The sequence below is a fragment of the Periplaneta americana genome, chromosome 13 (assembly GCF_040183065.1).
Source record: "Periplaneta americana isolate PAMFEO1 chromosome 13, P.americana_PAMFEO1_priV1, whole genome shotgun sequence".
Lineage (NCBI taxonomy): Eukaryota > Metazoa > Arthropoda > Insecta > Blattodea > Blattidae > Periplaneta > Periplaneta americana.
This window is the reverse complement of record NC_091129.1, coordinates 42,466,541-42,491,029: the sequence shown is the minus strand read 5'-3', so window position 1 is coordinate 42,491,029 and position 24,489 is coordinate 42,466,541. Positions and strand designations below refer to the sequence as shown.

The 24,489-nt window shown below is 36.8% G+C and overlaps 1 protein-coding gene across 1 annotated transcript in view; it reads right to left on the bottom strand.

Annotated features, from left to right (window-relative positions):
• LOC138711620 (uncharacterized) overlaps positions 1 to 24,489 on the bottom strand; it is an 81,777-nt gene that overhangs the window by 45,082 nt on the left and 12,206 nt on the right. The window lies entirely within an intron of this gene.

Genomic DNA, 24,489 nt, shown 5'->3' with positions numbered 1-24,489 from the left:
AAAAGCAAACTTGTGCTACAATAGTAATGAAGACATCGTAGATGGCTTTGAGAGGTATTCTGGCAATTATTCATAAGATAGAATTGCCAACCAAGGTCTTGTGTTTATGGTTAGAGATATTTGAAGTAAGTACAAACAAGTTCTGGGCTATTTCTTAGCACATTCAAGCACCCCTAGCAATACATGAGTTGAACTCATTGTCAAAGCAATAGAGAAGCTGAGAAGCATTGGTTTAAAAGTAGTAGCTACTGTTTGTGATCAGGGCTCTAACAATCAAAAGGCGTATCATTTATTGGGAGTTACTACAGATCAGCCCTCCTTTTTTGACAGTCCTCACTTGATTAAAAGTACACGAAACATGTCCAAAAAGTATTCTGCTAAGTTTTACGATAATTACACTGCAAAATGGGAGCACATTGTGCAGTTATATAACTCAGATAAAGATAATGAGTTTCGTGCGACTAAACTAACTGATAAAGATGTTTATGTGTCTGGTTTCAGAGTTATGAGGGTGCACACAGCAGCAAGAGTTTTAAGTCATTTGTTTGCTGCAGCCATTCTCACGATGTCATCTTTTGGGATGCTTGAAGGAGGAGTACACACTGGAAAATTCGTAGGTTATGTGGATAAAGCTTTTGATTCATTAAATGGCAGAGTGATGGCGGACATTATGAAGCCATTATGTGGTGCAGTGAAGGAAGGTACCAGCCGCCATGGAGTCTGGGAGGAAATGGCGAGTTTTTTTCAGTCTGTCCAATTTATAAATACTGAAGGAAAGACAATACATGCACCATCCACATATGGTTAGGTACAAAATTTTTATGCTGCAAAATTGTTGTGGGAGGTTGCTAAGAAAGAGGGCATGCACTCACTTTTGATGGGGAGGATAAACCAAAATTGTTTGGAAAATACATTTTGTATAATCAGAAGGAAAGGTGGTAATAGAGACAACCCTTCGTGTATCGACTTTTGTTATGCTTTCCGAGCAATTGGTGCCCAGAATATGCTAATATGTAGTGACAAGGGAAATTGTGAAATTGACTATGATGTTGTCCTAGCATCTATAGGGTCAACAGGTACTAGTTGTGAGATGGTGGTTAACCCACCAAACTCTGAGGTGAATCAGTTCATTGCACGCAGTTGTAATTTCTCTGACCTGAGTAATGATCTTATTAACAGCAATGCTATGTTTTATGTTGCTGGTTATCTTGCCAAAAAGCTCTGTTCTGCAAAACAGTGCTGTAATTACTGTTGCACAGCTGTTCTTGACTCTGAAAAAGTCCTCCCAGCTGGTATAACATTTCCTATTTTTAAGGAATATGAAAAAGTTACGAATGGTCTCCAATATCCTTCAGCGAATTTACTTAAATGTGTTGAAGATATGACACATAAGTTTGATAATAACTTCAAAAACCTGATTTCTATGTCTGATGTAGTACAGAGATTTACTAGCCTCATTCAGGATGAAGTTTGTTTTGATTTCCTTGCACCTAATTGTAATTCTGATTGTAAAAGATATTTGGTTTCGTTGTTCACAAGAGTGCTGATTCATGCAAGATTATGGCGAATGAATGAAAATCTGTCAAGTGATGATTACAGAAAGGAAGGAAAGAAAATGAAAAAAGTCCTGCATCAATAAAATGGAGTTTTATGTAATATAATTTCAGATTATATTACATTTATGCTATTTAATGTTAGCAATTTATTGGTGCAAGATGAATTTTGTTTTTTTGTTTTTTTTTTTTTTTTGATATTATCAGAAGACATATTTTCATTCAGTTTTCTGAGTCTTGCATTGATTTAACATTATAGTGAGAAAAAAAATAATTTTTGCATTCGAAGTTACAGTGTGAAAGAAAATCAAAATTAACACTATCATGAATAAAGCTCATTAAATTGCTTTATTATATCATTGTCTGACAGCAGATTTTCTAAGCTGTTATGAAACATTTTGGTCATCAGTGTTACACATTCTAATAAATGCGTTGAGGGCAACTGAGGATCTTCATTTACTTTTTCATATTCTTTGAACATGAATGTTATGCCCTCTTGTAAGCATTTTTCATTGTCTGAAAGAGCTGCACGACAATAAACACACTGTTTAGCATCACATGCCTTCTTACCAATATAACCAGGAATATATTATAATGCATTTGCATTCACGATCTCATTATCAACATCGGAGAAATTAAAAGATTCCCTCACCAGCTATTAACCTCTTTCACAATTTCATTTGTTACTAGAACATAACATTATTTTAAGCAGCAATGCCCGATTACTATACTGAATATCATTGCAGGAAGAGTTATCTGGCTTGTTCTACCATCCTTATTTCTAATTATGCAAAAGTAAATCTCTAAATAATCTTGATTAATACTCCAAATTTAGAGCGAGTGCATATCAGTGTAAATTTTTAACAACTTCCCATAGTAATTTTGCTCCATTTAAGTCATAAATTCAACGAGATGTGGATGGCACATGCACAGTTTGTCACTATTTATAAAATTGACACTACTAAAAATTCAACATTTCATTCCAGGTGAATACATGCATAGACTTTTCTTCCACAGCCGCACATACTGTCTTCCTATTCTCGAAAACTGTACTTCCATTCTGTGAATCAAATGTCTTTTCCATGTTGCCTACAAATTCTGTTCTATGTGTTGCATCTCCTGCATGTACTGCCAGTCTTGGCTAGCAGGAAATGTCTGCAGCTACTGCATGGCTTAATGTCCGTGTTTCCATTTTCCTATATTGGTCTTGAACTATTGCATTATACTTTTTCGACATATTTCGTGTACATTTTAAGAGATGGTTTGTGTAAAAAAATTAAACAATTCTTATCTGACCATTTGCTGAATAGAATGGTTGATCTGGCTTTACCCCAAGCAAGATGTAAGCTTTTTGATTATTAAGCCTATGCTCATATACAGTTGCTATTACCTTAAGGCCAACATTCTGTAATGTCTGAATTGCATTGAAAATGAAGTCTACTAGATATGTATCAGGAGTATCGGAATTTGTTAAAAACTAATTCTGTACCTGCTTGTAATTATGACAAAGACCAGTTGCCGTAAACACACACAAGCACCTGATTTGCAGTTTTACCTGATAATGAGTGTTTCCAAACCCATCAACAGTATCCTCATTATTATTGCTACAAGTTAAACTGATATTTAGTGGCATTTCATTGCATATGTGACAGCGCGGCTCACCTGGCAGTCATTTTGTCACAAGCATATTTTAGCTCATATAATATTTTCTCACAAAATCAGCATCATTTGTATATTTAGCAAACTTATGTAGAAGTATGGCTTCAGAAGGAAATTTCAATGACTTTCTGAAAATTCTGTTGCACTTGGACTTTGTAAGTAAATATTAAGGGTTTTACATTTCAATTCTGATGAGCAGTGACATCCCTGAGCAAATTGTGAACAAGAGCTGTACAATTTCTTTTTTGGTTCATGTAATTGCTTAGGCACAACTTGCCTCATTGTGCACAGGGCTTGTTCTGTCTTCAGTTCTTCTCGTACCTTGTTTTCCCTTTCCATACTCTAGCGGTACAGTTGGATGCGAAGACTTCGAATTTTCCTCCTTTTTGGTGTTACTGTCTTTCCAGAAGAGAACGGGAGTGAATGTTGTTCAACTATTTCTGTCTGCATTCTAAGTGGAGAAACTTCTGGGGCAATGTCAAGCTTCTTCATCTAGGTGTTCCTCTTAGCACTGATGGTGTATCAGAATAAAAATTTCATTACGAAGATTTGAAGAGCTGTGTGCCTTTTGGACTTTACATGTGCTTGTGAAACTGGATGCAGAAAGTGATCCTGGTAATACGCTATTGTGTAATACACATTGTGGCCAGGGTTGTATATAAAACACAGGAGCTATCTTCTCGACACACTAAACAAAGCTTGTGAAAGGTACTGCATATATCATATTTAACATTTCATATAATTTAAACACAATGACAGTTACACTAGCCTTCTATGTTATCACAAGGCAAAACACACACACATTGTAACTGCTTATTTGCAACATCAATATATATTTGTATAAGACTTTAAGAATACAGCATTGCAGACTTCGATTTCTACTGAGGATGATAACACAATAACTCTAATAATATATCTAGAAATTGAAGAAAATTAAATAAACTGCCTTTACATTTTTTATGAAATAATCTCCGATTTCCAATAGACAAGTATACATATGATTTTTTTATACAACACTTCCCTGTGATGTTGTTAATTGTAATTATTATTGCACTAATAGGATCATGAAATCTTTCTGTATTGCAATAAGACTGTAGAAGTTAATTGTAACAAAATATAATATTGTATGTTTATGAAAAAAATATTGTTACCTAAATAAATTTAATGCATTCTAACCACGACAGATTTGGTAGGTCATGTCTAATTCATTTCATATTTCACAATCCTTTTCCTTCCTTCACTTCCTGGCATATCACGATCTGAAAATGCTGATGGTGTTGGCTCGAGATCTTCATTCCAACGACAAAAAATCAAAATATTAATAGGGATGGTTATATTTCAAACATTGATATAAATATTAATATAACAGAGAGGTGCAGAGTATTTATAAGTAATAAATTGTAAATAATAAATAGGCTATAAAGGGCAGGTGAAGAGAAGTGTTTTGAAATTCCCGCAATTTTTTGCTTGCTTGTGGCGCTCCTCTGGTAGTTGAGAGAAGCTTCTTGACAGATTACATTTAATCCGGCTTATGAACTCCTCTCATATATCAAGCCCTCTTGTTTGGCGACTGCTCTGTTGCAGGCTTCATTCCACCAAGGTGGTTTGGGAGGAGTTTTATTTCTAGCAGATTGTTTAGAGAGAGGACATTTCCGGCATTCTTCTATTAACAAGTTATGTATGTCGTCAAAATCCTTTATTGTATCCTGAAAACTCTGTAATTTAGATATTATCTCATCCACCCTGTTACTATTAATATGTCTGGGTTGTGCTGGATTAGGTTGAATGAGGAAAATGGCTTGGTTTAAGTATAAATCTATATCAAGCGGATAGTGACCACTATTCATAGTATCCAAAATTTTATTAATATTAATATGCTGTAGTAAGTCTTCGGATGACCAAATTAAGTCTGGTTGAGAATCATCCTGACCCCATCTTCCTTTTCTAGTTAAAATATGTTCAGATGCAAGTTGCCAATCATGTAATATAGCAAATTCTATGAGAGGATGATGGATTTGCTGCCATCGTCTATGCATATGAAAGTTGGCTATATTAAAATCGCCACATATTAGTATTGAAAGAGTAGAAACGTTTGTTAAAATATGATTCCATTGGTGTAATGATATATTTTCCCTGGGTTTTCAGTATACACCCATGATACTTATATTGTTGACTGTGATAGAGATGATTTGTATTTTATTATTAATATTAAACATTTCATATTTCTTAGTAAGGTGAACAGACTTGTGGATATACATTGCGACACCACCTCCAATATGTTCCTGGTTGGCGGAGATTAAATGGTAGGATTTAATGTTCTGTTGTCGATAATTTTGAAACCAAGTCTCTGTAATAATGATTATATGATAAAATTTTTTGGATACCAAGTATGATATGTCATGAATCTTGTTGTTTAGACTTCTGGCATTCCAATATAGGATTTGGAGTCTATCCATGCAAAAGTAGTTTTCAAATCTTCCAACTAGGGTCTGATATAGTCAGGTGCTTCCTGTATAATGTTATTAATAAAGGCAATGAATGGAGTTTTATTTAGCTTAGTAGAGACTCGTTTTTGAGATTGAACCTCTTTTTGAGTAGTTGACAATTCCTGTGAATTGTGTTCTATCTCTTCGCTGTGGTATGCAGTTGTCCTAGAATTAGATTGAGAAGGCTTAGGTGATGTGGGATTAGTCACATAGGGGTCAGGAGAGGTAAATATGAGACACAGAGAAAGTGGGGTAAAACAAGTTTATTATGCGTATATTTTAGTAGACAAAAATATATATTTAATTTACAACACTCTTCAGTAAGTATAGAAACATCCTTTACAAGATAAAGAATGTAAAAAAATATTTAATGAATTTGGGGGGCTAGGGGGAAATGCATGCATACTAATTTTCGTAGAACAAATTCAAATTTTCCCTCCAAACTTTCCTAGTTATTTTGTATCTACACGGTTGGGTGAACTGTTACCAGGCTTTACAGCAGTCATAGTGCTTTCTGGTTAGTTTGCTGCAGAGTTGATAGAGAAATGGTGTTGTTTGAAGATTTGAAATTCAGTTTCAAAAGAAAATATTGAAGAGGGGGAAAAAGAAGACAGTCAGGTAAGAGCATGTGCAATTATTCGCAGTGATATTGTTATTGGTGCTTTTGGAACCATTGCTATTTTGGCTGCATCATTTGTTGCAGGTTGACTAGCATTGTGTACTGCCTAGGTCTAACCTATAAAAATGCCTAGGTCTTATGCGAAAAAGAATAAAATCAATGAAGATGATGCACAGAGTGCTGTGGGAGAGTGGAAAGAAAAGAAAGATTCACTGAGAAACATTGCAAAAAAGTACAATTTAGATAAAGCATTATTAAGTAGGCGTATTTCTGGACAGATGTTGCAGAAACGTGGAAGAAAGACAGCAATAAGTTTAGAGGCTGAAGGAAAGCTGGCTTCGCATTTAAGGGATATGGCTCAGTGGGGATTTGCTTTAACCACTAAGGAAATAAAAAATGTAGTAGCTGACTATGTTTCCCAAAATAACATCAGTACACCCTTTAATAGCAACACAGGAAGGCCAGGAAAGGATTGGATGACTAATTTCTTACGAAGACATAACCTAAGCATTAGAAATTTGGAGAAATTATAGATGAACAGAAGAACAACCACTGCCGATCCATTTATCATATATTAATTTTATGATAGATTAGAAGAAGTCACTGCTTCATTAGGCATTGGGGGTAAGCCATCTCATATTTATAATTTGGATGAGACTTACATTTGCAGTAATCCTGTAAGATTGAAATGTGTTGCTGGTAAAGGTCAGAAGGCACATCAGAATGTACAAGGATCCGGCAAAGACAACACTAGCATTCTTGCTTGTTGTTCAGCAGATGGAAAAGTGCTTCCTCCATTAATAATTTTTACTGGTCAGCACTTGTGGACAACTAGGAAAGGAAAACATGACATAAAAGGAACTTTTTATGCAAGTTTTGACAAAGGGTATATGACTTCAGTCATTTTTCAAGATTGGTTTATAAAATTATGTAGTCTGGTTAAAGAAAGGCCTTTGCTATTAATATTTGATGGATATCTATCACATTTGGACCTGACAACTCTAGAAAAAGCTAGAGAGCAACATATTACCATATTAAAGCTTCCTCCACACACAACAGAAACCCTTCAGCCACTGGACAAAGCATGCTTCAAACCTCTGAAGGATATGTGGAATGAAAGACTACAAGAGTGGCAGCGCCTTAATATGAGGAAAACATCTCGATCTGAAATGGTGGATTTGTTGTGTGGAATATGGGAGGAAAGCATTTCACAAAAAACTATCCCAGCAGGGTTTAATTCAACAGAGATATTTGCTTGTAACAGAGAGAAATATCCGAAACATCGTTTAGATCCTGGTAAATTAGAAAAATATTATGCAATGACTATACAAACAGGCCATACAAATGAGGTAGTTAGTCCTACCACAACTCCATTACCTGTTAGAGAGTCAGAGCCTATGGCAGGACCTTCAAATGCATCAGAGCCTGGAACTCTTACCATAACGGTATCTCCTGTTGGAAAAGAGTCTCTTGCAGGGCCTTCGAATATATCAAATAGGCCTCCTATCACAATTGCATCACTCATTAGCAAGTCACAGCCTCTTCCAGGACCTTCAAATACATCAGATGGGCCTGAACCTATCAGTTCTCTTGAGCAAAACTGTGGAAAGAGCAGTGTCAATTTTGCAGATTTGCTGTTACAAGTTAAAAAGACTACTCCCATTCCTGAAACAAAACAACATAGTGAAGTTGTTACGTCAGAAGAGGATATGACTTTGATAAAGAACAAGTGTGGCAAACTGAAAAATGGTAGACCTAAACCTGTAGGAAACAGAAAAACTAAGTTAGGAAAGCAGAAGAGAAACATATCAAAAGATCCTGAAACTTCTGAGGATGAAGAATGGCTGGAAAGCGGTGATAGTTTACAGGACATTGATCTCTTAGAAGATGAACCTGCAGAAATATGTGAGGTGATTGAGCCAAATGAAGTGAAGATTGGAGATTATGTGTTAGTTCAGTTTAAAGGCGGTAAAAGAAAAACAGTTATTTATAAATATGTTTGTGTTGTGCAGAAAACATATCCTGTAACTGATGAGTATGATGTAATGTGTATGAATATGATATCTGGAAATAAGACTCTTTTCAAGTTGAATGAAGCAGATGTGTCACTAATTCACAAAAATGATATTATAGGCATACTTCCAGTACCATTTATGTCTTGCACTGGACAACATATGCAATATTGCTTCGCACAGCCAGTTGATGTGTGTGAAAAGTAGGCCTAATATGTGCAGGTTGTCTGGAATGTTTTTCAATCATTTTTGTTTAATACTAATACTATCTGAACTAAACTAAGATAAACATAAATCAGCGTCTAAAATGCCTCATGGGTTTGTTTATTTCTTATAAAAATGTATTTTTTTAATGAAAATTAAAAGTTTGTTCAGCATACTATACTTAAAAAAAAAACTGCTGTGTCTTATTTTTGCACTCCCATTCCTGTAGCTCTCTTAGGTATGGAGATTGAATGCTGTCTTTTATTTACCCCCAACTGTCTTCTTTTTACCCCATTTGGTGGGTAAAAAAAAAAGATACTTTTTATTTTATTGATGAAAAAATATATAAATTGAAGCAATATTACTTATAAAATTGAATTCAACATGCAGTTTACCATCATTTTAATAATTTACCAAAATTTTAACTATTTGCTTTCTGTTTAAAAACATTAAAGTTTTGATTTTGTCTCATATTTACCCCTCCTGACGCCTATGTTAGATTTTTAGATCTTGGATGATCAAAGTTGTCTTTGAGTGCCCGTTTATATTCAGCAACATTGTAGCCTGTAGTATTGTAAGGCAGTTTTCGTTACCCTCTCTTGTCAGATGTATGGGGGTTCGGGGTACTGTTAGCATTGCACGGGTTGTGAGATGATGGTTTACTATTTGGCGAGATTGGTGCTGATGTCTGAAGGGGCGGAAAGTTAGCTGCTGGGCTACCCTGAGTGTTATTGTTCGTTCTAAGGATAGTGGCATAAGTAGTGTGCCCTTTAAATATTTGTTTCGCCTGATATTTGGATACTGGGAGACTTTGTATGGTATCGGCAATATTTTTTTCTAGGTTATAATTCGGGCATTTATCCAACTCCGTATTATAATGGGCCTGTTTGCAATTTACACAACAAGGTTTCTCTGATTGACATTCAGCTGTGGTATGAGGGCCTCCGCATTTCATGCAATGAATAGCGTTGTGACAAAACTTGGACTTGTGATTTAATAATCCACAATTATTGCATTGTATAATTTGCTCCTTATATACATGCACTACACGTCTCTGATAATATAAGACCACGTATTGAGGGAGTTTCTGTGATCGAAATATAAGTTTAACTTTAGAGGAAGGTTTGTAAATCGTTTTTCCATTCTCGTCCGTGGATTTATAATTCAGGCGGTAAGCGTTTGTGACCATAAATCCTTCAGATACCGAAATATTGGTTATAATATCCGTGATTGAAATGTCTGGGTCAACTCCATCAATGATCCCATGCACCATGATATTGTAATTGGGTATGAATGACTTCGTCTGAAACAGCTCATCGAAATCAGAATCAAGGAATTTGTTAGCCTGGTCGGCTGAAGTAAAGTGTATTTCAAGTTGATTAAATCCTGACTTGAAAATTTGCAAAACGTCATAATTATTAGTGTATAGCCATTTACCGAACTTCATCGGATGCATCTTATTGATGTTCACAGTCTTGCTTCTAATAGTGACAAAGAAGGGTCCAGAATCTGAAAATATATATTGATAAGATAACTGAGGTTTCATTATATCAGACCTATCCTGGTTTTCGTTAGATCTAAGTGATGAAAGGGGCTTGGTACTGGTTAGTGATTGTTGCTCAATCGGAAATGATGTAATGGGCAGAGCTTCCTCCATGATTTCCGGAATGTTTTCCATGTATGAGTAGTAAGAGACCCCCGAAGGGGCTCTAGATTATCGAACAAAGAATAAATAATATGAAAGCGTGAAAAAAAAGGCTTAATAAAAACACTGAAACACTGTCACTGAATCTAGACACTTCTCGACTACAAACTATTACACAAAAATATAGAACCACTTGCACACGTCTAACTAGTAGCATATCTCAAGTAGAAGTGATGTATGAGCATCAAATGGCTTCAATGACGTCACAACCCAGTTAACCACGCCAGTTTCCTTACAAATGTGTCAAGTAGCAATGATTTTCATGTGCATTGCCCTCCTTCAACATATTGTAACAGCTGGTCTGCTGTATTTGGTGTTATAGCTTAGCGAGTATAACTAGGTACTTGCGTATAATATATTGTTTCAAATTCCTGAACCAGTCATTAAGAAGGGAAGATTGAAAGAGTCTGGCAATGAAAGCAAAAAGTTAGAGGCAGCAGGAAATCAATATATGATTCTAAATAACTTTCATTCATCTACCTGCAAAGAAACCATATTTATTAAAGGTAAATCTATGCTGTGTAGGCTGTATGTGTATGTTAATTTGAAAATTTATATATTACCGGTAATACCGTTAAAACCCGAAATCCGTCAAAACCAGTTTCATCTAGTAAAAACTAGCTTAAATGTGTGCGTGTATCTAATGCCTACTCACTTCACTTCACAGTGGGCCAGAATCGACCCAAAATGGGACAAAATTATTTTATGTCTCTATTGTTTTCTTGGATGCATAAAATCAATAGTTATTCAATAGTTTTCACTTTTTCTTTAAGTTAAAAGCACTTTCACAACATAATAGTTTTTTATTCAATATCTGATTCCTCATCATTACATTTTCATTACTGACATTTTCTTCATGAATGGCACTTTCTTCTTCTTCCTCACTAGAGTCTTTCAATAGTTGTAATCCTTCCTTCCACAAGGAAGTTTTGTATTTTTTATGTGACTTTCTTGATATTTGAAATGAGAAGATCAGAAGATATGAGAAGGTTGTTGACTAAATCTGTCATTGTATTTTTACGAGTACTTTTCCTTGTGTGGGGCTCTCGATATATTTTGATATCTTTATTATGAGCCTCCTGAACCTCCTCAGATAACTGTGAAATTGGAAGCAGAGCTGAGTTAATAATCTGAGACTCATGGATGAGAATTTTGTGTATGCTAGCTGGGAGGTTAAACTAGGGATACTTCTGAATGAACAATTTTGCATTTTCTAGCGTATATTGATCCAAAGAATCAATTTTAATATATCTTCCGTTAGAAATTACTCGAAGAACAACTGCAAAACGTATAATTAAGTCTTTATCTATCCCAGTGATGAATATGTTAATTCGGGATTTGAGAAGAATCTTCTAGGAGTATTCCGTTGTTTGAGGTTCCACTCTCTCCTGGTTTAGGTTTGTCCACAAGAAGTCCCATCTCATTTGGAAACCGACTCTGAATTTCTTCCTATCTCCTATTCAACATGTTTTAACAGCTGTGGCTACAGCCTTGAAAGAGAGCTAATGGCAGATATTAATAAAACTGCTTGAGAGTGAGTGAGATGTATCGGACAACTCAGTGAGTGGTAAAGGGTCGAGTGAGTGATTAGTCTGAATTTCATATTAATAAATATTTTCCCCTCCTGGACATATCTCACTCGTGACTCTGAGTTGTTACTCGCATTTTATCGCCTAGACATAGCTGTGCAAGTTATCAATGTTTAGACTAGAGCTCCTTGCAGAGGGAAGTCTTCCTCACATTCGATTTGTAAATATACTTTTGTTTCTATCATAGAGGAGGAAAGTGTGCAGTTTCAAACTTCATTTGTTAATATTTTGAAACAACACCACATATTATTCACTAAATCAGTTACCGGAAATGAGAAATAGGAAGTCTTTTCCTCTTCACAAAAAAAAAAAAAAAAAAAAAAAATCTTATGAATGTGTAACAATATAATGTGATGATAAACTTACCTATATGTATACGCTGTATATTTTTAGTATTTCATGTCTAATGACTCGTCTGAGTGATACAACCTGTTCGGTAATTCTACTCTATCTTCCTTCACTTCGTCCTACAGTAATGAAACTTCATAATCTTCAAATAGGTGTTTAGTTACATCGTGCGATATAAGGCAGCACAATATGATCAAAGACAATTTCCATTGTAACTCTTATTTTGCTACGGAAAATTGGAAATTGTTGCTTCACTTGGCCGAAACACCTCTATAATCGCACGTTCTTTCGTTACCGGTATATATTTATTGTAGGCTCTTTGCTGTGGAGTGATGGTAAAGTAATAAGCCAAGGAGCAATTCTGTGGCTCCAAGGCAAAATGTGTTAGGCCTCTATGTCATTTCTTTCACTTTTCAAGAGCGAGCATGTACAGATATAATTTGAATAACCTTATAAAATCGTAGGAATTGTGTTTCATAACAATGGATTAGACAAAAAAATAATAGAGATATACATGTTATCTTTTGCCACAATAAAGATACCAGCAGGATGCACACATTATCACAAAATCTCATTTTCAACAAAAATTTAAATATCATGTTTTGCCTTGGAACCACATAATTCCATAGCCCCTATCACCTAGAAGAAGTGCATTGGCATTATTGCCAATCATTACTCTAGAAACATCCGAATTTCTCCATATAGGCCTAATATAGAAATAATTATCCACGCTTGTGAATTCTTCCTTGACATTGCAGGTAGCTCGTACATTAAAGCTCGCAATACCTTTTTGTTTTGCTAAAATACTCATCGGCATGTTGATTTTTTTAAATAAAAATATTGGTATAATTCACAGCTTCAATGACGTCAGGAAATGAATACTTCCTTTTTGCATTCTGTAACTCTTGGACAGTTGTTGGAAATTGAAAGCAAATAAATGCTTTTAATTTCAAAGAATCTGCAACTTCCCAGCAGTTAGAATTTGTTTTATAAAAGAAAGCTATAAGGATAATGACTAGGGTACATAGAAGGACATCATGTAAAAAGATATTCCAAAATTTGTACATTGTGAGTAGGTCTACACTCTTTCACTGAGTTCACACCTGTGGAGTAATGGCTAGTGCGTCTGGCCGCGAAACCAGGTGGCCCGGGTTCGAATCTTGGTCAGGGTAAGTTACCTAGTTGAGGTTTTTTCCGAGGTTTTCCCTCAACCCAAATTTGAGCAAAAGCTGGGTAACATTCGATGCTGGACCCCGGACTCATTTCACTGGCATTATCACATCTCATCTCATTCAGACGCTAAATAACCTGAGATGTTGATACAGCGTCGTAAAATAACCTACTCCAGGGTAACTTACGTTAGTCGGCAAACTCGCTAGCTGCTGATCAGGAACTGCACTCGGGCTTGGGTTAGATTTTTCCTTGGACTGATTACCTGGTTGAGTTTTTTTTTTCCGAGGTTTCCCCAAACGTAAGGCAAATGCCAAATAAACTATAGCGAATCCTCGGCCTCACTTCATCTCACAAAAAAATTGTTTAACTCTTGTTTCGTATCTTGAAGCTTTAATGCTAACACAAGATCTATGGAATACAATGAAATGAAAAGTGACATGGTACCATGGGAAATATCCATATCCTCTTGAACGCCCATTTGAAAACCTGGATCGCCCACAAATAGTAAGAAAATGCTCATTTTCATTTCATTATCGAGAGCTCTTCCTCTTCTGCCATTTGAATCTTGCAAGAAATTCCGCGATAGTCAGTGTACGTTCTCCTTCTTAAATTTGTACAAATGTTTGTAACTATGTTTACAAGCTTGTCTACGATGTTTATACCTTTTCTTCTGCGTTATACAACAATAATATACCTCGTCATTACGATTTTTTAACTTCACTCAACCGCTTTGAGTCACCTATTCAGTTAACTCAGAAAGTTGATAGTATAAAGTCAATTATATGAGTGAGTAGTAACGTTCATTAATATGGAATAGTGACTTGTCTCTCGTCTGTTGCGTCATCGAGAGTTGTAACTCAAGGATCAAAGGTCAGTGCCAGACTGATTGAGAGATAAGTATGTTTATTAATACACATGAGAGTTAGAACTCGGAATTGTCGAGTGATAAATAACAACTCAAAATTATTAATATCTCCCATTGTAACCAAGGCGATAGCGCACCAGTCAGTCCTAGGCCGTGCGCTTCAGACAGTGGTGTGTGTTACGTGGTCATATTCGTGAATAAGGAAATAACAATGGCTGAGAATGTTAGAACAAAGGGTAGGTTTTATTAGGAATACATGTAATTTTGAATTGGTTTATATAGAGTGTAAATATTTGTGATAACTTGGAGGAATGCAATTTAAGCTAATATATTTTAGTTTTCAATATTTAAAGAGGGTTATAAAGTGCGTGTCACTCGATGTTACGAAAACTTTTGTGTCGATGGTTTAAACAGATCCTATAGATTGCAGAAAAGTCGTATTCAGCTGCAGCTACTTGCACTTTTCTGATTAATATGCGAAAATTCAGATACCTACGTACAGTATTACGAGGGGGATCCAGGAAATAACGACCGTTCGCGCATACCCGCCGCGCAGCTGACTCCCCTTCCTTGTTTGAAGGTCAACTGGCTTCCTTAACATGTGTTCTCATAATGTTGTGAGTACTGGTTGCAACAAGTCGCCATTGTGCATTTTGTGTTACTTCAAAATGAACGACGTGATTGATAATCCCGCCGACTGTGAGGTGAGGAGTGTGATTCGATTTTTGCATGCCCGACATTTGAAACCTGCAGAAATTTACCGGCAATTGAAAGAAGTGTATGGTGATACTGTAGTGAGTGAAAGAAATGTGAGAAAATGGTGCGAAATGTTCAACAATGGGCGAACAAATGTCCACGATGAAACTCGACCCGGACGCCCATCACTCATCACAGAAGATCTGAAGACTAAAGTGAACGACAGAATCTTGCAAGACAGGCGCACATCACTCGACGAATTGCATATAGCCTTTCCTGACATTTCTCGTTCTTTGCTTGATGAAATTGTGTCACAACATCTTGGCTACCACAAAATCTGTGCACGATGGGTTCCACAGCAACTGAGTGACCAACACAAAACTCAGAGAATGGCCTCAGCATTGACATTCTTGATGCGATATCACACAGATGGAGACGCCTTTCTTGATCAAATTGTGACTGGTGATGAGACCTGGGTGTCTGACAACACCCCAGAGACCAAGCGCCAATCACGTCAATGGCATCATCCCTCATCACCCAAGAAACCGAAAAAATTCAAACAGACTCTCTCAACACAAAAAGTCATGGCTACTGTCTTTTGGGATCGCAAAGGTGTTCTTTTGCTGGATTTCATGCCAAAAGGCACTACGATGAATGCAAATCGTTATTGTGAGACTTTACGAAAACTACTGCGAACCATCCAAAACAAGAGGCGAGGAATGCTTTCGAGAGGAGTTGTGCTTCTTCACGACAACGCCCGCCCGCACACTGCTGCTTCAACTCGAGAATTGCTGGATCAATTCGGTTGGGAAATCTTTGATCATCTGCCCTATAGTCCAGACCTTGCTCCTAGCGATTTTCACCTTTTCACTAAGCTGAAAGACTTTCTGGGTGGTACGCGTTTTGGAAGTGATGAAGAGTTGAAGAAGACAGTGAACACCTGGCTTAATGAACTGGTGGCAGAGGAGTATAACACAGGAATTCTAAAGCTAGTGAACAGATACGACAAATGTTTAAATGTTGGTGGTGATTATGTAGAGAAGTAAAGGAAGCTTCAGTTATGTAACAGACTTTGTTTTTTCAAATAAATATATATTTTTTTAATTATTACAACAAAACGGTCGTTATTTCCTGGATCCCTCTCGTATTAATTACTATTCCACTGCTGTTTTTTACACTGTAAAATCATGGAAGCCTTGCTGCAAATAATAATGATAAGACAGCTGTTCATGAGTTTGTTATTTCATAATTAGGATAACGTGAAAATTGTCAGCAAGATTTTTCTTCAGAACTAAAGAAAAAAAATAGTTCATTCTGCAGTAATTAGAATAAAAGATAGCAGTATTGCTACAGAATGAAAAATAAATAGGAAGAAAAATTGGCAGTTCACTGGATCAAGAATTTAACCTGCCCCCTGTAATAAATTTCATGTTGAACATGTGGCTGGATGTTCATAGTTGTATAGTCATTCTGCTCATCCAAGAAAATTGTTCTCTGAATCATCTAAGAAGACCAAGAGGAGGAAAACTGAACATCTCAGAGAAGCTGCTGATCCTGCTGCGCTTGTTCTTGCTACTCAGATAAGTATGAAGGCTTCTGGTAAAGAGAAGCAGCTAAACTAATGGAAAATGCTGTAAGTACACCAACCCGTGTGGAAAAAATTCCAACTGCATATAACGAGCATAGTGGTTCCTGCAAAAAATGTTGCAAAATATAGTGGTGATGACGTTTTAGCCCTGATAATGGGTACGAAATTATCTAAGTACCAGTACACTTTATTGAGACTACAAGAAAATGTAGAAATGTAGATTTATATCCAGCATACAATGAAGTTCGAGAAGCAAAGCTGCATGCTATCCATGTGATATTACTCTGACAGAAATAAGTGCAGAAGTGAAGTTACAGAGTCTGTTAGATCATACAGCCAGACGAATGAGTTTAGTGCTCACCAGGATCCCTACTATGAATATACACTGTCAAAAGTATTGTAAAAAAAAGTTCATTTTTTCAATTTTGTCCCATTTTTTATTCAGTCTGGCCCACTGTGCACTTGCGTGATTCAGATTCCGCATATATCGGATAGATGGCAGGACTATGATCCATTTTGAATTGTACACCACTTCGGTAGACCACGCTGTACATGATGTGTATCATGTGAAGAGTTATGTCGTGTACTAGGGTGAGTGTATGTGTAAGTGTTCGTGTAAGTGTAGTGTAGGGAATGGGTGAGGATGATAATGAAGAGGAAGGGAGAAGGGGAAATATGGTGTCGGCACATAGCCTACTCCTGTCGAATAGCAACAAGGGGGCCACCAGGCTTAACGTCCTCATCCAATGGTCTAATCACTATCAACAGTGACATATGCCGTCTCTTCATATCCACTGCAGAGAGATTTGGGATTTAACCCAGGCATATTGGTGCACAATTTAGTGGTTAGAAGTTCTGCACCACCACAAATTTTACATGAAAATCTCTGATCCCACTGGGAATCGAACCCACCGGCTAGTCTGGAGGCAGACGTGCTGCCACAGAGCTAACTTGGCAGACCTGCTTAAACAAATGTACATAGATAAAAAGCGAGTTTTCGTAAGATCTAGAATCAGTGACAGGTTCGGTTTGGTTTGTTTAGGCTAGACCAGGCCTGGGCACTAGTAACTCATTCGAGTCACTGCCGATTTCCCCTTAACTCCCCACTCCACCTTCCCTGGCTGAGACGATTAGACAGGAAGGTAAGCATTACTGAGTGACAGATTGTATAAGGCAGGCATCACAGTTTTTACAAACTTTCAGCTCTCGCTGGTTACCTGCAATCCATCACGATGCATAGAGCCTTTTGTGTGTTTGTTTATAAGGCAGTGTAAGCGAAAAAGACATGGGTGGGGGTTTCAGAGTTCCGTTTCAATTCCCTGTTGTGCCCAGAGCTGGGGTAGACCTTACGAAAACTCGCTTTGCATATACGCTTTTTGTTTATGCCTTTGTTTGCTTAAACTAGTCTTTACAGGCCTATTTGAAACTGGTTTTGATGGATTTCGGGTTTTGAGATAACATAATATACAGTAAATTAAAGTAACATGCGTACATTCACTGGGATAATGACAAAAGTAAGCACATGTATGCTGGTTGCAAAATTATTCATATGCTAATGTAAAATATGTTGTGTTGGAAATTATGTAAAAAAGTTACAAAGTATTTTCCCAATGAGGATGAAATCAAAATATTTTACAGCACCTGAAGAGCTTTAATATATGAATGTTTGTAGCTACAAAAAGTATACAATTTTGCCTTTCATTTTTGCATTGTAAAGGAAAATTTTAAATATATAATTCAATTATGACATATAAATGTAATTTAACAACACTGTATTGTACTTAAAGCAAAATATACAGATTTTTTTGCTACTAATATTTCATTTGAGAAATCACACATGCACTGGACATTTTGGGTCCCATTGCACCTTCATATTACAAGGTAAGCTTCTTAAGAATGTCAAGAATACTGCAAATCATATATAGCTGACAGTTTTATTCACTTTTCTCAAAACTAGCAGAAAGGAACATGTGTAGTTTCTCAAATAACGGATTGAATAATTTTAAAGCACCACAGAAAAAAATAAATCACTAAACTGGAGAATTAGGTACCGCAGCTTTCAACGTGGCATTGCAATAATAATCAAGTATACAATGTTGCCAACATAAGGGCATGACGTCATTACGAGGAGAAATTTATTTTTTTCTCATTCATTCCCTCATTCTCAACATTACTGAGAGAGAGCTTCACTATTATAGTCCATGGAGTGCAGTTTCGTAGAAAGGACTTTGCCGACAGACCTTCTACTGCCCCCTACTAATTGGTTGTCATAAATAAATGTGTTCTTACTGTGATGAAAATCTTGTCTTTGCCTGTTAGTAACCAATCACAACCCTCGTTCAGAAGAATTGACAGGATCCTGTCAAATCCACGTGGAGGCAGAGTTGCCAAAGATTTTCTGAATTCCAAGAATCCCATCAGTTAACATGAAAGTATAATTGAGAGTGTATTCTGTAGTATTCATTGAGCGGTGAGCTCGTGATATTACGTTGCTTTTTTTTTCAAAACACGTGGTGTCCAGATGAGGATGACGGCCACTAATCCTCTCATTTCGAAGGTCGCCAAGATTGTGGCAACTTTGCAATGTTGGGGCGATGGACTGGTCAGAGGTGTTTGTGTAGAAAGTCATAAATCTGTAAGGGGGTGTTCAAAGGAACCACCAAACTGCACTCCATGATATAAAATTGACTGTAGCAACAAGTTTAGATAAGGAGATAAGTACATTAGTGTTAATTACACACTTTGCCAGTGATAAGGTTGGCTGGGGTTTGACGAGGAGATAATGTATTAATGTCAGTTACACACACTGTTGATTTGAACGATATTCCCTGGACCACACCATATTTCTCATTAATTTCGCCGTGTTAAAGTGTTATGATATCTTCTTTTAGTGTATTAAAAAAGTCGTCATTATACTCCATAGATCTTGCACTTAAAAGTGCAGGGATTTAGTGTTAAAGAATATCATCACCAATTTTACTAGCAACATTTCGATTCTCTTTTGTTTCACATGGCTTAGTATGGCCTGGTCACTAATGACACATGCAGCTCACGACAGAAAGAACTTACTTTGAGATCAAACTACGCATGCGCGGACTTGATTAATCCATTAACGCCCAATGGTCTATTTATTGACCCTTGCACACTCGACTACATTAGATTTTTTTATTGGCGCCCCACTGATTCAATATTAATGATCATCATAAATATATCATGTAAGATGTTAACTAAACTTGCCATCATTTTATCCTCCTTCAAAAATAAGAATTCATTAAGGTATCTTAGTTCGAATTATTTAGGTATAAAATAATGTCGCACTGTGTAAGGAATATAATTAATTTTCCGTATTATAATGTGTCGATATTGTTATTGATTTGTGATTTAGTAGTGTCAAGGTTATTACTATTGCATCACAAAAGAAAAACACAAATTTATGTAAAATGATTGGAGCAATATGAACTGAAACGGCTGCGGTCTATAAATAGACCGCTGGGCACATGATATCACGTGAAAATAACAGTGGAGAAAGGTGTGTCATTGCATTCTGTACCACAACGGTTGATATCAGCAAGTGACTGTCGGCAGTAGGACTGTGCTATTGCAAGTAGATTAGCATCTGAAAGATGATTAGCACCTATTCGATCCCCAGAACATGTTATTGTATGCCCTAAATTGGAAATAAATGTGATACGGTGTACGTCTGCAGTGTATACATTTTTGAACAATGGATATATTCCTTCTTTCTTCTAAGTACAGAGGTCTATAAAATATGCAATAATATTTCTCGACCAATAAAGAAGACCATGCATCCTATTTTCACCAACATATTATAACAGTAAACAGAAAAAAATTCAATATTGTGATGGTACGATATATTGCTGTCCTGTGCTGTGGCATCATGGTCTAAGGCATCCTGTGTAGGACTCGCGTTACGGAATGAACGTGGTTCGAGTCCTCATGGAGGAAGAAATTTTGTCATGAAATTTCGGCCAGTGTATGGGACCAGTGCCCACCCAGCATCGTGATGCACTTAGGGAGCTACGATAGGTAGCAAAAATCCGGTTTCACAAACTAGCTACAACGGCTGGGAGGATCATCGTGCTAACCACACGATACTTCTATTCTGATTGGATGATCGTCCACCTCTGCTTCGGCACGTGGACGTAAGGTCAGTAGCCGGCTGGTCGGTCTTAGCCCTTCATGGGCTGTAGCACCAAGGATTTACTTTTTTACAACATATTGCTTCGTTTTCTTTCGTAATATTATGTCAGATGGTATCACTTTTGACTAATTTCTTCTGTGGCCAACATCACATTGAGGTTTTCTATTCCCTGTGTAAAAAATCTCTGGTAAGGACACAGCTGAAATGACGTCAATAATAGGCACGACTTTGTCTTAGGCAGCAGAGTTGTGCTGAATGTGCTCGATTGCATTGTACATCCTCATGCTCATGAGACATAATTTGATAATTTTTTTTATAAGTAGAGACCTTTTGTTCCACCTTCAGGATCTTGGTTTCCGGGTTACAGAAACTGTGAGAGAAAACAGAATGGATGCCTTTACTCTTCAGGATACGAAATTACTACAGAATGCAGTACGAGAGTCCTGCGATTATACATTTGACACTAATAGTGAAATTCTGTTCGTGAAGTGGGATGACAACAGATGTGTACCTGTAGGATCAAACTTTGATGTAGGGGCTTCCGCAAGCAGGTGGGACAGAAATATAAGACAGAATATAAGTGTGCAGCAACAACAGGTCATATTTTTTTAGTAGGTTATTTTATGACACTTTATCAACATCTTAGGTTATTTAGCGTCTGTTTGAGATGAAGATAATAATGCCAGTGAAATGAGTCCGGGGTCCAGCACCGAAAGTTACCCAGCATTTGCTTATATTGGGTTGAGAGAAAACTCCGGAAAAATCTCAAGAAATACGGTAAGTACATGCGTGGAGTGGACCATCATGATTGGTTAGCAGGGAAATATGCCACTTCAATTCATGGAAAAAAGTGGTACTAAGATCTCTTTGTCAGAATGCTGGATATGGCTATAGTAAATGGTTGGATTGTCTACAGAGAAATACATGGACGAGACTCCCTAGACCTACTTGAATTCAATATCTCTAGATATTTTCAAACTGCAAGAGAATGGAGTGCCCTATTCCATCACCTCGATGAGTGAAATTTGGTATGAGGATAGATAATAGAGGTCATTTCATGGCAAAACGACCCTCTCAGAAACACTGCCAGATGGAATGGTGTAAATGCAGACCAGTAACATTCCGCAAGAAGTGTGATTAAACCCTCTGTCAAAAATGCTTTGAGCCTTACCACACTCGGTAAAGACAGACATTACTAAAATAAATGTGTTTCATTATTGCTGCAGCATTGTATTGTTGCATTAAATACTAAAATGTCATAAATAAATTTATTTATATTGGTGTAAATGTTTCTGGTTATACTACATTAAATACACAAAAAAATATATTTACTTTATTGCAAATGAATACGCAGATATCATAAGTGCCCAGCGGTCTATTTATAGACCGGGTGATTTTCAGCTACTTGGTGCACGGCAGAATAAACAAAACATATTCTTGGCATCTTATGGATTAAATTTATGAAATAGATATATTATTTTCGTTTTTTTTTTAATAAAAATAATTTGGGCGTTAATGGGTTAATAAAAACCTAAACTAACCAAACCTAATCTTCGTATATACAAGATGTGTAACTGGAGTACAAAGGGAACTTCATTTGATTAGGAATGTACACGCGAAAATAAATCCAGATAAGGATCACACTGACACTACAAGAGAAGTCTGTGCATGCGCAGTTTGATCTCAGAGCCAAGTTCTTCCTGTCATGAGCCCCAATGGCGAGCATATTTGGCACTGCTGTATGGTATGCATTATCCAGTTGTTCCAAATGAATAAAAGTTTTTTTTTTTTTTAAGTTGACTCTTCAAATGCCACAGATAGAATAATACAGAGTGGACCCATCGAACTTTCCTGGTTTCCATTGCTTCTAAAAAAGAAACAGAAAGAACAACAATAATAAAGACAATACGCCTTATATCCACCCTTCATGTCTAAAAAGCGAAGAATCGAGGAATAGAGGCTCAATATGGCATATTTGAAATTTTGGTGGCATCTGCAGCAAGGCAACATGAAGAGGATGAATGCCAGATCTTCGGGAAATTTTTAGCTAAAAGACGTAGCAATGTTCATCCATAACACAGAGCAAAGTCCAAATGCTATTATAAACAGTTCTTTCTACAGTTTACCGTATACATTGTTCTCAACATTGTGCTGTAATGTTCATCCATCACAATGCCTGTTACCATATTAAGAGAGTTCCTTCAATTCTCCTGACCTTGTCAAGCACTGCACTGATTACACTCAATTAAAGCTCAAATTTTTCTAGCATTAAGTACGTCCAATTGGCAAGATGTGGATATGAATTTTCAGGCTCTCTTCATTTTTAAAAATAGTGTTTTATGGTGTTACTTAACCTTTTATATATTGGTAGAAAATAAGAACACCTACCTGTAGACTTCTGACACATTACCTGTGCACTCGGCAGATGCCAAAGTGGTAATTGCCTCACTATAACTCTCTACAAAAATATCAAGTTCAAGGAGGCCTACTTAGCACAGCGTAATACACAAATACACTATTACGTTATCCCACAAATTAAATAAACACAACAAAAGCAGGAAATCTACCCATTTTCAGAACCACATGACAAGCAGACGTGTTCTTTACTCAGAGAGAAAAATTAAAGTTTTCTGGAAATGTAGTAGTGTAGCGCAGAGTCTTTCTCTCTATCTTTTAACACCATTTTCTCCATTAACTAATGGTCAGAAAACGCACAGAAAAAGTGTTATGCCCTCTCACTGTGAGATTGTCACATAATAACATTAAAGAACTTATGGTATTATATTATGATATGTTAGGAAGGCAAATCTCGTTGCTCGCAATCATAAGCTTTGTGATGAACTGATGAGAGACGCCGCTAACTCTGTCATAAGAGTAGCCAGTATCAACACTCAGCAATCCCCATTCAGACTTAAATTCAAAGAAAATACCGCCAGGCATTGTATCAGCCGGATGCTTGGCAGTTCAGTTTAATTTGAAACGGTAAAGAGTGCAGTTGTTTTGTACCTAGGCGATTTATATTTTAATATTCATTATAATGAGTGACAGTCGGAAAAATCTCAGTGGTTCTCAATACTAGAAGCACCTCTTATTGAGGTTCTGGCTGATATGTAAATCTATTACCAGACAGTACATCTCATTTGACGATATGTGTCAGAGGATGAACTGCATCTAAAATCTCATTAGTGTAATATGTAGCTAGTTAGCGTTGTATGCAATGGAGGGGGAAAGGAACTGGTCACCCTACTCCATTATCTCCTGGCCTAGTTGCCTTATGAGTGATGCCTTGATGGTGTCACTTGTGGGTTCCAGACCTGTCTTCGGACAGTTGACTAAATAACAATACCGGAAACTCGAGAAAGACAAGGCAATAAAAAGAGAGGAAATGGTGAGAAAAAGTGCAAAAATATGTGTTATTTAAAAAACAAACATAGCCAGCTTGTTCCAGTTCGAGTCCAGGTACATCAGAGTGTAATAATGTGGTGAACAGCAGTTACCGAAAATAGTGCAGCGTGTGGTTCATTTTAGTCAGGCGTTTCTGATATTAGAAACAGTAATAATGACGCGGAATCAATTATTTCAGTTGATCCAAATGATGCATATAGGGCGAAATAATGGGCAGAAATATTTTCTCTGCCTAGAGGCGTCAAGTAACTAGATTCGCCCCTGCACGTTACACACCGGATGATGCAAGAAACATGATGCATGGCACATGGAGTGTGACACATAACGCCATGTTAATTGTTTTAATGAGTCATTCAGTGTGGAGTCATCAGATGGAGTCTTCTGCTATTGTCAATAATAAGAATGCGAAGATAAAGGCGTAGGTT